A 14,541-nucleotide genomic window follows, 5' to 3' on the forward strand; every position below is an offset into this window, starting at 1 on the left:
TTAAACTAGCCATACCCAGTTCCTGCAACCATTCTTCATATGTTTTAGCCTCCAGTCCCCTAATCATCTTTGTTGCTCTTCTCTGCACTTTTTCTAGAGTCTCAATATCCTTTTTGCATCGTGGCGACCAAAACTGAATGCAGTATTCCAAGTGTGCCCTTACCAAGGCCTTATAAAATGGTATTAACACTTCACATGAACTTGATTCTATCCCTTTGTTTAATGCAACCTAGACCTGTGTTGGCTTTTTTGGCAGCTGCTGCACACTGCTGGCTCATATTTAAATGGTTGTCCATAGGACTCCAAGATCCCTCTCACAGTTACTACTGTTGAGCAATGTACCACATATACTGTACCTGTGCATTTTGTTTTTCTTGCCTAAATGTAGAACCTTACTTTTTTCACCATTGAATTTAATTTTGTTAGATATCGCCCATTGTTCAAGTTTGTCAAGATCTTTCTGTATTTTGCATCTATCTTCTGGAGTGTTGGCTATTCCTGCCAGTTCGGTGTCATCTGTAAATTTGATAATTCTATCCCCTCATCCTTCTATTCCCTTATCCAAGTCATTGATTAAGGTGTTGAAGAGTACTGCATATATCCCTCCATGTGGATGTAGTTCCATTGAGCACTACGTGTTGAGTGTGGTTACTTAGCCAATTTTGAATCCATCTGGAGGCATTCCTGTCCACCCCACATTTTTCTAGTATCTAGATTTGTTGTGTCAAGTGTCTAGGAAGTTTCTGCTGATTTTAAAGCAGGGAGTCTGGCTATTATAAGTACTGAGTTACCTTGAAAATATGCAGAGAATCTTATCATCAAAAATCATAAACTCAAATGATGTCAACCTGACTTTCAGCTTCTTTGAATATAAGTAATATAGTAAGACTTTGTCCATGTGAATATGTGTTCTTCTTCAAGGTTGGACAATGATAATTGCTTCTGGACATAAAAATTTAAATTTACATCATTGCTGGAGGTCATTAACAGACCAAGTGGGACCACTCTTAGGCTAAAGTAAGCTATTTCAATTGACAAAGTGGAACAGATTGAAAGTCCCCATACCTACATTCTATCCAGAACAATCAATTCACAGAACCCACAGAATATGGCATTATGGAGTTGGCTACTTCAGGTGTGAAGGTATGAAAAGCCTGTGGCATTCCCTAGTCTAGGAAGCATTCGTGAGCCTACTTAATGATAAAATCAAGACTTCCTCAAAGTAATTATTAAGGTCAACTTGTGTAGCTAGAGAGTTAGTGATGATTGTACTTGTGTCAGAGAGAAGTATGTGAAAAGAACAAGGAGAAAGATCTCCATATATTTCAGATCATGGGTCTTTTTGGGCCAATTTTGATAGCAGAATCTGAGAAGCAAAACAAAAAAGTTAGCTAGAAAATGCTTATTGACTTGAAGCCCTACATTATTATAGATTCTTGACACTGTATGATTTAGCTTTATGCTCCCCCTTCTTTCCAGATACTTTTTTCCAGATTGATTCCTTATATCATCAACAACAACAACAACAAAAAATGAATAAAAAACCAGGACACTTCAAAGTCACCTATGATATCTAAGTTCTAATTCCTTTGTTAGCCTGGTCGATGTCATACTATTACTCAAGTTTCCTAGCATCCCAGACTCTCAACTGAAATAATGAAAAGGATTGTTCACCGACTGGATTAACTGACATTTTTGCTAGATGGCTGCCAAATAAGAGTGATGAATTGCACTTAACATGGTTTTGAAAGCTTCTCTGAAAAGCTCTTTATGCACCTTGGTTAGAAATAGCATTCACCCAAATTTGCTTGAAATATTCAAAATGAAGAGAAGAAAAGGTACATCCATTACTGTGTTGCACGCCTCTAGTTTCCAGGCATCTAATCAACATAAATGTGATAAATAAATCAGTATTTGCATTGGCTTGAATACAAGCTTGGTTCATGCTTATCTCCCTTTCCAATTCCCTACCTGAAAAAAAATGAAAAATAAACAGAATTAGGGTCAGAGTACTGTAATTGAGCCTCAAGGTGATGAGGGCATGAGTCACCGTGAGAAGAGATTCCCTAGGCTGCAACTGGTGCATCAGGCAGACCTGTGTTAGCCACAGCTGAGAGATATTGCTCTAACTTCAGCTGCAGATCTAAGAGGACTCCCAGACTGTGGACTGAGGGGGTTAAAATTTCCCCTCCCATAGTAATGGGTGGACAAATGGAATAATCCTTGGGAGGCAGAACCCACAGCCACTCTATCTTCTCAGGGTTGAGTTTCAGCCTGTTGTCACCCATCCAGATTCTCATAGCCTCCAGGCACTCACATATCACTTCCAATGCTTCACTGAATTGACACGGGGTGGAAATGTGCAGCTGAATGTCATCAGTGTACTGCTGGAAATTCACCCCATGCTGTCAGATGATCTCACCCAGTGTTTCCATGTAGATGTTAAACAGTAGGAAGGAGAGAACCAACCTCTGAGGTACCCCACAACAGAAGGGCCTAGCAGCCAATTTCTGTCCCCCCCACCACCACCAACACCGACTGTGACAGACTGGAGAGGTAAGAGGAGAACCACCATAAAACGGTGCCTCCCACTCCCAGCCCCTCCAGTCAGTGCAGAAGGATACCATGGTTGATGGTATCAAAAGCCACAGAGAGGTCAAGAAGCACCAGGATAGAGGAGTATCCTCTATTCTGGGCCCACCAGAGATGATCCATTAGTGCAACCAAAGCAGTTTCAGTGCCGTAGCTGGGCCTGAAACCAGACTGGTAAGGATCTAGATAATTGGCTTCATCCAAGAATCACAGGAGCTGGGGTGCCACCACTTCTGAATTGTTGGTAACCACCTGGATTTAGCTCCGTGTCGCCTCCCTGCTGGAAAAAATCTGATGGAGAAGCTCACAGCTCTCATGGCCTTGTCCACTTAATCAGGTGTCATCAGATGGATGGATGGATGGATGGATGGATGGATGGATGGATGGATAGATAGATAGATAGATAGATAGATAGATAGATAGATACATACATACATACATACATACATACATACATACATACATACATAGATGAAACATAGATAAGAGAAGTAAAGTGGTTAAAGCATCAGGCTAGCCAACAGAAGACTGTGAGCTCTTATCCTTGGCATGAACCCAGCTCCAGTACTTTGGGCCAGACATTCTCTCTCAGCCCTAGGAAGGAGGCAATGGCAAACCACTTCTGAAAAACTTTATCAAGAAAACTGTAGGGACTTGTCCAAGCATTATCTGAGAATGAGACACTATTGAATGGAAGAAGAAAAAAGAGATGCAGAGGTAGAGAAATCAACTGAGGCTAGCACTTGTCTTCTATCCATTTTGCACACAGAAGGATCAATGTCTAAGAGATTGTTAGCATTAGAGTTTGCCTAATCCCTGTTTTAAAAAGCCATTTGGGCAGATGGAAGACCTGATCTTGAAATATCCTCTAATCTTTAAATCATTAAAGATCTGAGTTCCCAGTGCACGGACAGTGAATCTGCATAAGTTTTTCTTTCATTTTTCTTTTTAAAATTTTGGGTTCTGGTCACGACAAGAACAAAAATAACATTTGAGCAGGGCAGGTAGAGATTATGTCTTGGCCTTGAAAGCTTTATCACTAGGGAAAAAATATTTAAAACATTTTGAGTGAATGTTTTTGAGCGGGATATTAAATAGTTGCAAACTTCTTATGGGTATTATGTACAGAGAGTGTTATAAACTTTTTATTCTCATGCCATTAAGTCAGTGCTTCTCAATTATTTTATGTTAAGACTCCCCTAGGAAGAAGTAAACATTTCACACCTTCCCAATTCTCCAATCTGGGTGCCAATAAATTTTAGTGTTAATATTTATTATTTTACTTATTATAAACCACAAGCGAACTGTTGGCTGGGGAAGACTGCTCTTCCCTGGGAGTAAGTCATGATGAACTCAGTGGAGCCTGTTTTCAGTTAAGCAGGCATAGGCTACCTTTGGTTAGGGCCCTCTTTGGACATGGGACCAGGCAAATTTAATCAAGCTGATGTTTTGGGGTCACTGATCAGGTCCATAAGCATCGCCTTTTCCGGGCACTCACAGTGAATGTATGGAAGGAGGCTTTAAGCTGCCATTCAAAGCCTTTGCCCATCTGCAGAGGATGCTCCTCCTTGTCCAGCAGCAGGTTCACCATGCTGTTCATGACTCCCACGGCACCTGCCAAGAACAAGAATCACCCATGCAGCCACCCTGCCCCACCTGCCTGCCTTCTCTTTCAGGCTTGAAACAGCATGCAACTGGGAAAACATTCCCTGTCCAGGAGAACTGATTAAAGGGGACCACACATGTTCCTTGGGTCACACATGATCCCCTGTTGTGGGTGAACAGTGCAGTCAGGCGGTAGGGAAAGCAAGTAGGATGCTTGGCTGCATAGCTAGAGGTATAACCAGCAGGAAGAGCAAGATTATGATCCCGCTATATAGAGTGCTGGTCAGACCACATTTGGAATACTGTGTTCAGTTCTGAAGACCTCGCCTACAAAAAGATATTGACAAAATTGAACAGGTCCAAAGACGGGCTACAAGAATGGTGGAAGATCTTGAGCATAAAATGCATCAGGAAAGACATAATGAACTCAATCTGTATAGTCTGGAGGACAGAAGGAAAAGGGGGGACATGATCGAAACATTTCAATATGTTAAAGGGTTAAATAAGGTCCAGGAGGGAAGTGTTTTTAATAGGAAAGTGAACACAAGAACAAGGGGACACAATCTGAAGTTAGTTGGGGGAAAGATCAAAAGCAACGTGAGAAAATATTATTTCACTGAAAGAGTAGTAGATCCTTGGAACAAACTTCCAGCAGACGTGGTTGGTAAATCCACAGTAACTTAATTTAAACATGCCTGGGATAAACATATATCCATCCTAAGATAAAATACAGAAAATAGTATAAGGGCAGACTACAGTGATCTCTCGATTAGCGCGGGGGTTACGTTCCAAGACCTCCCGCGCTAATCGATTTCCGCGTTATAGTGGTGCGGAAGTAAAAAACACCATCTACGCATGCGCGGCATTTTTTTCATGGCCGCACATGCGCAGATGGTGGAGTTTGCGTGTGGGCGGCGGGGAAGACCAAGGGAAGGTTCCTTCAGCCGCCCAACAGCTGATCTGCTCCGCAGCGCGGAAGCAGCGAGGAGCCGAAGATGGGGTAAAGGCAAAGGGGAAACCCCATCTTCGGCTCCTCGCTGCTGCCGCGCTGCGGAGCGGATCAGGTGTTGGGCGGCTGAAGGAACCTTCCCTTGGTCTTCCCGCCGCCCAGGCAAAGGGGAAACCCCAAGATCGCTTGCCGCTTGCCGCTTGCCGTATTGCAGCTTGGAGCCTTGCTTCGCCTCCTTCGCTGCAATACGGCAAGCGGCAAGCGATCTTGGGGTTTCCCCTTTGCCTGGGCAGCGCTGGGGCCATGCGGAGCCACTCATCTAGGGGGGCGTGGACCGGCAAGGTGCCCTCCGCTCTCTCTCTTTCTCTCCCTGTTACCGGTGTGGTATAAGAGAGAGAAAGAAAGAGAAAGGAGGGCGACTTGCCAGTCCACGCCCCCCTGGATGAGCGGCCCCGCATGGCCCCAGCGCCGGACTCCGCCGTTGCCTCCGCCCTTGTTCGGCTCTGCAGCTGAGAGGCCACGTCCACCCCCTTCTCGGTGTCCCCGGCACCCAGCGTCCCCACGCCACCTCCACCTCCCGGTAATGCGCCCGACCTCTGCCTCTCTCTTTCTCTCTCATATACCATGCCGGCAACAGGGAGAGAAAGAGAGAGAGAACTAGCGCGGACTTATAGAAACATAGAAACATAGAAACATAGAAGACTGATTATTATTTTGATTATTTTATTATTAATTATTTTTTAATTAATATTTTTTGAAAAACCGCGTTGCAGCGTTTCGCGCTAATCGAGACCGTGCTAATCGAGGGATCACTGTAGATGGATCATGAGGTCTTTTTCTGCCACCAGTCTTCTATGTTTCTATGTTATTGCTCCGTAATCCCAAGGGGTCCCACCCCACTATTTGAGAAGCACTACATTAAGTGAACTTATAAGGAAGGTAAGGCTGAGGTTGAAAAGTGTTCCCCCTTGTGTCATCTGGTATTTCTGTTTCTTTTTGCTAATGAGCTAATTTCATTATGGTTTAGATATTTATGTACAATTTTGCAGAAGGAAGGAAGAGCCCCACAACTAACTCAACACTACAATACATGATCATTAAAATCATAAGATGCCTGGTAGGTTTTTTTTTTTACTGTCTAACAGATTTTATAAGGTGCACATTTTGTCAATTATCTTGTACTTTGTCAGATATGTGGTGAGCCTTATTAAAGCTAATAACTTTAGTAAATGTTGTTAGACTGAAAAAGTGCTACCCGACACTAATAAACTCTCCTCCTACATGATCTCTTATTGTAGGAAGATTATGAAATAGTTTCATAATGTCAGTGGCTCAGGGAAGGAAAATATAATAGTTAAAAATGTTTCTATGGGTTTCAAATCATTAACCTTCTACTTACGAGCTAAGTGTTAAAACTACTGAGTTATTGTGGCATAGCATAGTAAAACTGTCTGCAAAAATATTTAAGACCAAAAAACAGTAGTAAAGAAATTTTTTTATTATAAAGTTGGACATTGTGCCTTTATGCTTGTGTCTTTCATGCTTTAACTTCACATATATAAATATAAGCACACATATAAAAATGCATACGTCCAAACCTTTTCTGGTCATAGAAAAGGACAGTATGCAGTGAAGGGCTACCAAAGTTTTTACTACCACACTGTGGGCATGGCTTATGCAGGATGCCCTGCATTTTCTTTCAACATCTTTCAGTGCAAATTGGGTGCTCTGGGGTGGAGCTCCATTTTTGCTACCCCACTGCATCCCCCCCCCCATCTGGCAGCAGCCCACCCCTGACAGTATGTTTATGGAGATTCTCAATTATCCAAGTCAATGAGCTCAGTTCTTCTCAACTGAAAAAAACTTCTTGCAAAGAATGAAATGTTTTCAACAAAAACAAGAAAGTCTAATTGCCTTTTGGGAAAACTCCTTTGGGACAGAAAGGAGAGTAATTAACAATTGGTTTCTTAAGTTTTTTTAAAAATGGAAAGGAACAACAGAAAGGAAATCATCCAATGGGAGAGATTGGTAGTCAGCTGCCTAGACTGAGTATCTTACAAGTTGTTGTCAAAAATCTAGTCCAACAGGGTTTTATTAAAGTAGTTTGGAGCCAAATAGCAGGAGCAGTTTAAGAATTTAGGGTGAATGTTAGTCTAGTCTCCTTCTGTCTATTCTGATTGAGAATTGCTTTCCAGTATTGGAGGTCTTTTTTTCAATCCTGTCGCCTGAAGATCTTTTAGTGAAAATATCTAAGAATTATCTGGGACACATCCAAGCAAGTGCTTAGCTATTAGGTTATAATAAGAGGATCTGTTCACACCATCTTCAGTTGAGATGATGAGATATTAAGCTGAAACCAAAAATAAATAAACCTTGTTTAGGGAGTTAATTGAAACTTTGATTTTATTTTTTAATTTTATTTGTTATGGAGTCAGGTAAAGCATTCCAGGCATTGACCACTCTATTGCTAAAGTCGCATTTTCTGCAATTGAGTTTAGAGCAGTTTACCTTGGGTTTGTATCTATTGTTTGGCCATGTATTATTGTGATTGAAGCTGAAGTAGTCATTGACAGGTAGAACATTGTAACAGGCAATTTTGTGTACTCTGTTTAGGTCAGACTGTAGGCGGTGAAGTTCAAGATTGTCCAAGCCCAAAATTTCAGGTATGGTGGCATATGGTATTTCTATTGTGAGCAGAGGCGTGGATTACTCTTCTCATGAAATACCTTTGGACCTGATCAATTGTATTTATGTGCAATATATAGTGTGGATTTCAGGCAGATGAGTCAATGAAGGAGTGGAAGTGATGTGCCGGTGTCTGAAGGCTGTTGGGGCCTGGATGGGTGTCAACAGACTCAAACTCAACCCTGATAAGATGGAGTGGCTGTGGGTTTTGCCTCCCAAGGACAACTCCATCTGTTCGTCCATTACCCTGGGGGTGGAATTATTGACCCCCTCAGAGAGGGTCCGCAAATTGGGCGTCCTCCTCGATCCACAGCTCACATTAGAGAACCATCTTTCAGCTGTGGTGAGGGGGGCGTTTGCCCAGGTTCACCTGGTGCACCAGTTGCGGCCCTATCTGGACCAGGAGTCACTGCTCACAGTCACTCATGCCCTCATCACCTCGAGGTTCGACTATTGTAACACTCTCTACATGGGGCTACCTTTGAAAAGTGTTCGGAAACTTCAGATCGTGCAGAATGCAGCTGCGAGAGCAATCATGGGCTTTCCTAAGTATGCCCATGTTACTGCAACACTCCGCAGTCTGCATTGGTTGCCGATCAGTTTCTGGTCACAATTCAAAGTGTTCGTTATGACCTATAAAGCCCTTCATGGCACCGGACCAGGATATCTGTGAGACCGCCTTCTGCCGCACGAATCCCAGCGACTGGTTAGGTCCCACAGAGTTGGTCTTCTCTGGGTCCCATCATCGAAACAATATCGTCTGGCGGGACCCAGGGGAAGAGCCTTCTCTGTGGTGGCTCTGACCCTCTGGAATAATCTCCCCCCAGAGATTAGGACTGCTACCACCCTCCTTGCCTTTCGTAAACTCCTTAAAACCCACCTCTGTCGTCAGGCTTGGGGGAACTGAGACATCCCCCCCCCTGGCCTGTGTAATTTTGTGCATGATATGACTGTGTGTATGTATTTTATCTATTGGGGTTTTTTTTCTTTTTAGACTTTTTAATGTAAAACTGTTATTTTAGATTTTAAATATTAGATTTGTTACCATGTATTGTTTTTATCACTGTTGTGAGCCACCCCGAGTCTACGGACAGGGGCAGCATACAAATCTAATTAATAATAATAATAATAATAATAATAATAATAATAATAATAATAATAATAATAATAATTTGAGGATTGGTCTGGCAAAGGTTTTGTATGCCTAGTTAGAGGTACAGTGTTATGGGAGAAAAAGAATATTGCATATTCTCTTATTGATTGATGTCTGTAGAAACCAATTTTCTGTTTCCTTTTTCTGCTTAATTTCTAGTTCAAAAAGAATTCTCACCCTAGTATAGCTTACCTATATCTAACATTTTCCACCAGCTAGCTCTCCATCCAGATTTGGTGACTATTGGTTTGGTTGACTTGTGGTGATGGAAAGCATGGTCCAACATCTGGAAACTGGCAAATTATACTTTAGACAGTGTTCCTTCTTAGTAATAAGAACAAGTGAAATATATTGCTTGGAAATTGTTTTTGGCAATGCCTACTAAGCAGCAAAAGAATGGTATTTCAAAACTGGAGTGATTTCTTGGCACAGCTTTTATTCATTTCTCTGAGGATATTATTGCTATGAGAAAAGTTCTCATTTCCTTCTAGGATCATATACATGGGGATGTGCAGTTTTCTATGTCCTTAAACATGAACAGCTCTTTATTCAGTAAAAATATGGCCAGCTTAAAACAAGATGCAAAGCTTTCTTTAAATATAGGGTTGCTAGTTGGGCTGACCAAATATCCTCCCACTCTGCAAAATGGAGCCAGATGTAGCAATTAACTAACTCAAAGCCTAATGCATAACAGAGATAATGCTGTTAAACAGAAAGAGAATACATGATCCAAGTTGGTGAATTGGGGGTTGCACTGTTTTTTTCAATTTTTATTTACTTATTTATATTAGATTCATATACATTTTTATAGTCAGAATATCATGACTGCTTTCCATAATTCTTCAAACAGGATTACCTTTTTTAAAATAATATGTTTATTGAATATATACATTAAAAAGGGGGTACAGAAAAGTAAAGGGAATATATATAATGTACATTCTAGCAATCATAATTTGCTTATATAGTACGCATAAGTAAGTAAGGAGAGAAGGGGAGGGGGTTGGACAGGATTACCTTTCAGGTGTGTATATAATTTAGATGCACATCTACGTATTTAAACTGCATTGATCCTGTGGATATTAAATCTGCCCAGATCACTTCATGAGAAGGACAGCAAACAAATGTAATCAATCAATAAATAAAATAAATTAAGCCAAACTTTGGGCAAGCTATATAATTATTTTTTAAAAAAAAATTAAATGTATTCTTTATTTTAGAAACAGCACAATATACAGTATAGGTACATGTTAATGACAAAAGGAAACAATCAATAAAAGAAAAGGAAAAAATAGGAGTAAAAGAAAAAGAAAAATCAGATACAAAATCTAGCTTATATTTTATAATTATGAGTAGTCACTGGTTTACAAAATAAAATACATAATTACCGGTAGATATAAAATATTATTGTAAAGTATAAGATCTATGCTAAAAAAGAGCATATTTCTTATATTATATGCGGAAAAGAACAGATAAATCACACTTTTTCAAAAAGCAATCCCTATCTGGAAAAATTACTGAATATTATTTTAAGCAGTCCACATGTACATTCCCCAGAGACAGTTAGATTCCAGAGCTTTAGTATATAATTCAAAAGCAGCAATAGATTAACAGCTTTAACATTTAAAGATTTTCCCATAAATCTACTTAAAAACATTCAAGTCCTGTGCCAAAAAAGTGTCAACCTATATTATATGAGTGTCACCTCACTCGTTTTACACTTCCAGCATGATGGGAGTTGTCAATCCTATTTAAACATTCCAAGTAAACTTTAAAAGAGTCCCTGATTGAATTAGTCTCAAACAATAAAAAATACATTTAATAAATACATGTTGCTATGAGATATTGCAACTTTGCATTCCAAAATTTCTTCAAAGAATTTAATGATGATTTCACTATTTATATTTAAAAAGGATAGCAAGCTTAGATTAACCTAAAATGCATTCCAGTACTGGTTGCAATGAAGGAGTTTTAGGAACTGCTAATACCTGAGGATCACACTGATAAGTTTTTACTGAATGTGCAGACAATTCACAATTTTACAGAATCAAATTCCTTCTCCAGTATAATGGTTCAAAAACTTGAATATAATTAATACCTAATTCCCCCCCAATAAACAAAAATAAAATTTACCATTGTTTTAATTGGAATGATACCAAAATCCCACATCTTACAATTATGTCTTATATTCTTTAATGCAGGCAATACAATGGAATTGTGGTTTAAAATCATAAATTAAAAAAATGTGATTATCTTCCTGCTATCTTGTTCACTTTGCTGGTTCACAAATAATTATGTGTATCCATTTGCAAACCTGTCAGAACCTGCTGGATTTGCAAATGGATACACACTAGGGATGAAATCCAGCAGGTTCTGACAGGTTCTGGAGAACTGGTAGCAGAAATTTTGAGTAGTTCAGATAACTGCAAATACCACCTCTGGCTGGCCCCAGAATGGGTGGGAATAGATATTTTGCAGTATCCCTCCCCTGCCACACCCACCAAGCCACGCCATGCCCACCAAGCCATGCCCACAGAATCGGTAGTTTTAAAAAATGGATTTTACCATTGATACACACACACACACACACACACACACACACACACACACACAAAAGTGTTTTCATGTTTAAGTAAATAAATAAAATAAAGAAAGATAAATAATATAAAGAAAAAAATCTCTCTTGATCTTATTCCGGTTCAAATTCCAAATCCATCCTTGAAAATAAAAAAAATATGCTTGAGCCTGATACATTGTTTCAGAACACATTTGATTCATTTATGTTATATTAAAAGAAATTAAACATAATAAAATAGGACAGCCCTTCGGTGCCCAGGGAACTGCATTATGGACCAGGATTCCAAAAAATGTATTTACTGTTGCTTTGGTTTGTCTTTATATACAGTATCCTCTCTCTTCTTTGTCCAGTTTTTGCTGCAGTTTCATTCTGAAATGAGTTCTATGTTTGATCTTTAGTGTTGTTTTTCTCTAGGCATAAATTAATGCAATTTACCTCCTTTGCTTTCCTACCTGTGAATCTCTTCTGATTTCTGATTGGCCACAACCACAAAGCAATGTGCGGAGGTGCTTAGTCTGACCAGCAGGTTTCTTTCTAGGTGTAATTTAGCTCTTAAAGAAGACAAGGTAAAGTGTGATAAATGAAAAAAAAGGGATAAAAGTAAGTCAAATTAAATTAAAAACAGTTCCCAGGTTTTTGTTGTTATTCTTTTCATTAGAAATCACTTCCATGTGTTTTCTTTCCTAAAGTCCATGTTTATAGGAAAAGAATTTAAGGTATTAAATATAAGGTGAGTAAGTTGTAAGGTGTGTTATGAAAGTTGTGACATTTTTTAAACAAAACAACAACTAAACATAACAGTCTAAGAAGACTAACTAATTTAACTGACAAGATTTTCATAAACTCAATATGTTTCTGGAACATATTCCAAATTGCTTCAACTGTTAATCATTGGAAAAGTTTTTAAAGATTCTCCCACCTGAAAAGGAAAAGAAAATGTGTCCCGTCCCCCCCCCCCCAATGCCAAAGACTCACTCTCAAATAAAATGCCATTGAAAACTATTTGGCTTTAATGGAAGGTTTTATGTTAGAAATAGTGCACTCTTAAAAGAATGCTAGAGAGCTGAATATTGGCACAAATGATTTAGCTGGCAGCTTTACCATTTACCTTTTTTGAGCTCCTGGGCAGCTGATGGGTGTCCATTTGCTCTCAATTTGTTCACCAGGAATGAACGCCTCTTCTCACACTTCTGCTTGAATAAAACTTAATGCTGACGCTTAATGGGACCCAATTTCATTTCATTCTAGATCCCAGCAGCTCTGAGTTGAGCTCTTATCATCAAGTAATCGTTTGCGATATTAAGCTTTACTGAAAGTTTGGAATTAGTTTTGGGCTTCAGGGCCATGAAAGTCTAAACTAGTTTGGGATGTTGCCTTATCTAGTAGATACAATCCAATAATGGATGAACGGTGGGGGAATAGGTTTATTTGATTTTGATCCTACTATCACTTAGATGCTGATTCAAAAACATATTTGCCAGAAGGTTAGTGATGTTTAGGATAAAGTATAGAAAAGATAGGGCTAGTTCAGATTTATTTACATTAAATGATTTCCTCTAACTTGGGTTCTGCTCTTAATAATTTAAATTTGGACAAGCCTTTGGACACCATAGGCAAGGCTGAACAATTTGGATTCAATTTCATCAAAGCTTAATGTTCTGGTTTCTGGTAGAAATTCAGCAAGCACAAATAACTTTTATCAAACACATTATTTCATAAACAAATAAACTCAATTTTATTCTCTTCTTTTCCGGCTAGACACACATTTCATACTGGCGTATCTCTCCTGGCTCCGTTATCTTTCTTAATTGCATTCCTTACATTCCTTCTCCTGTTCTGCTAGACAAGATTTATTTCGTAAAAGCATGCTCACTAAAAAACAGCAGACGGACAGTTAATCACACAGAATACTTTGCTTACTTGGAGAGCGGCATAGAAAATCAACATCTTTTTGTTCCGCAACGTTGAAACTCCACCCTTCTTCTTCACTAGTCCTATGACATGCCAATTACCTCACTCAATTATTTAACCCATTCATCTCCATAATATCTTCTTCCAGACCTTTGCTCTCTACGTTTCTGAATTCTTCTGAATTTAGGATTAACCCTGCGTGCCTCTAATTCTCCCTCACTAGATCCTTAACTCATAGCCCCATCCTGTGGCTGGCCTCCCACCTGTTCTACTACCCCCACTACTTCATAAACACTATTTGAATCTGAGTCCTCAATATCTTCATCATCCTCCAACTGATCAAGAGTATGTACAACACTTAACAAGGAGCTACAGGAGGTGGAGATGGCTATGCTTTAAGTGATTCTTAAGCTGATTTATTTCATTTGCTCGTATCTCCTAGATTGCATTCATTATTTTTATCCTTAAATCTATCCTTGAAATGCTCAAAAGCTAACTTTTGAAGGTGAATGGGTGTTTGTTTGTTTGTTTGTTCCTTTTTTATTCTAGTGGAAGAAGTCTCTCTGCAAAGTTCTGCTGAGAAAACTCTTCTTTGATGTATCTGACCTTTTTTTTTTAATTATGAAGTTTTAGCATGGAATGCTCTTCCTTGTCTTCTGATGATATAGCTCATGGTGTTTTAGCACTGAGCCAACTTTTTAATTTTTTTGAGGGCCAGTGACTGTATGGAGGTAGATGGTTTCAGATAAGACTGAAATGATGAGCTAAGCATAATATGGGTGCCACTTATGGGGGCATCATTGTTGCCAAACATGGTCACTTCAATACAGCTAAGACTTCAAATTGAGTTGAATGTTATGTAGGGAATTTGTGATTCTGTAATGGATGGCTTCTCTCTTAATCTTACCAATGGGATTTCTAAAGCCCCTGGTGTCTGTGCATTTATTGTTACTTTCTAAATGTAATTTGCAATGATATGTCAGTGTTTAATTAAAATTAGCTTCTATGTGGATTTAGATAAAGTCTTGGTTGACTTTGATTGAATATGACTTGGGGACTACTATTGCCCAA

General features: G+C 39.4%; 1 protein-coding gene across 1 annotated transcript in view; it reads left to right on the plus strand.

The window, feature by feature from the left end:
- Positions 1 to 14,541, plus strand: part of TRPC7 (transient receptor potential cation channel subfamily C member 7) — a 156,780-nt gene that overhangs the window by 26,792 nt on the left and 115,447 nt on the right. The window lies entirely within an intron of this gene.

The sequence above is a fragment of the Erythrolamprus reginae genome, chromosome 2 (assembly GCF_031021105.1).
Source record: "Erythrolamprus reginae isolate rEryReg1 chromosome 2, rEryReg1.hap1, whole genome shotgun sequence".
NCBI lineage: Eukaryota > Metazoa > Chordata > Lepidosauria > Squamata > Dipsadidae > Erythrolamprus > Erythrolamprus reginae.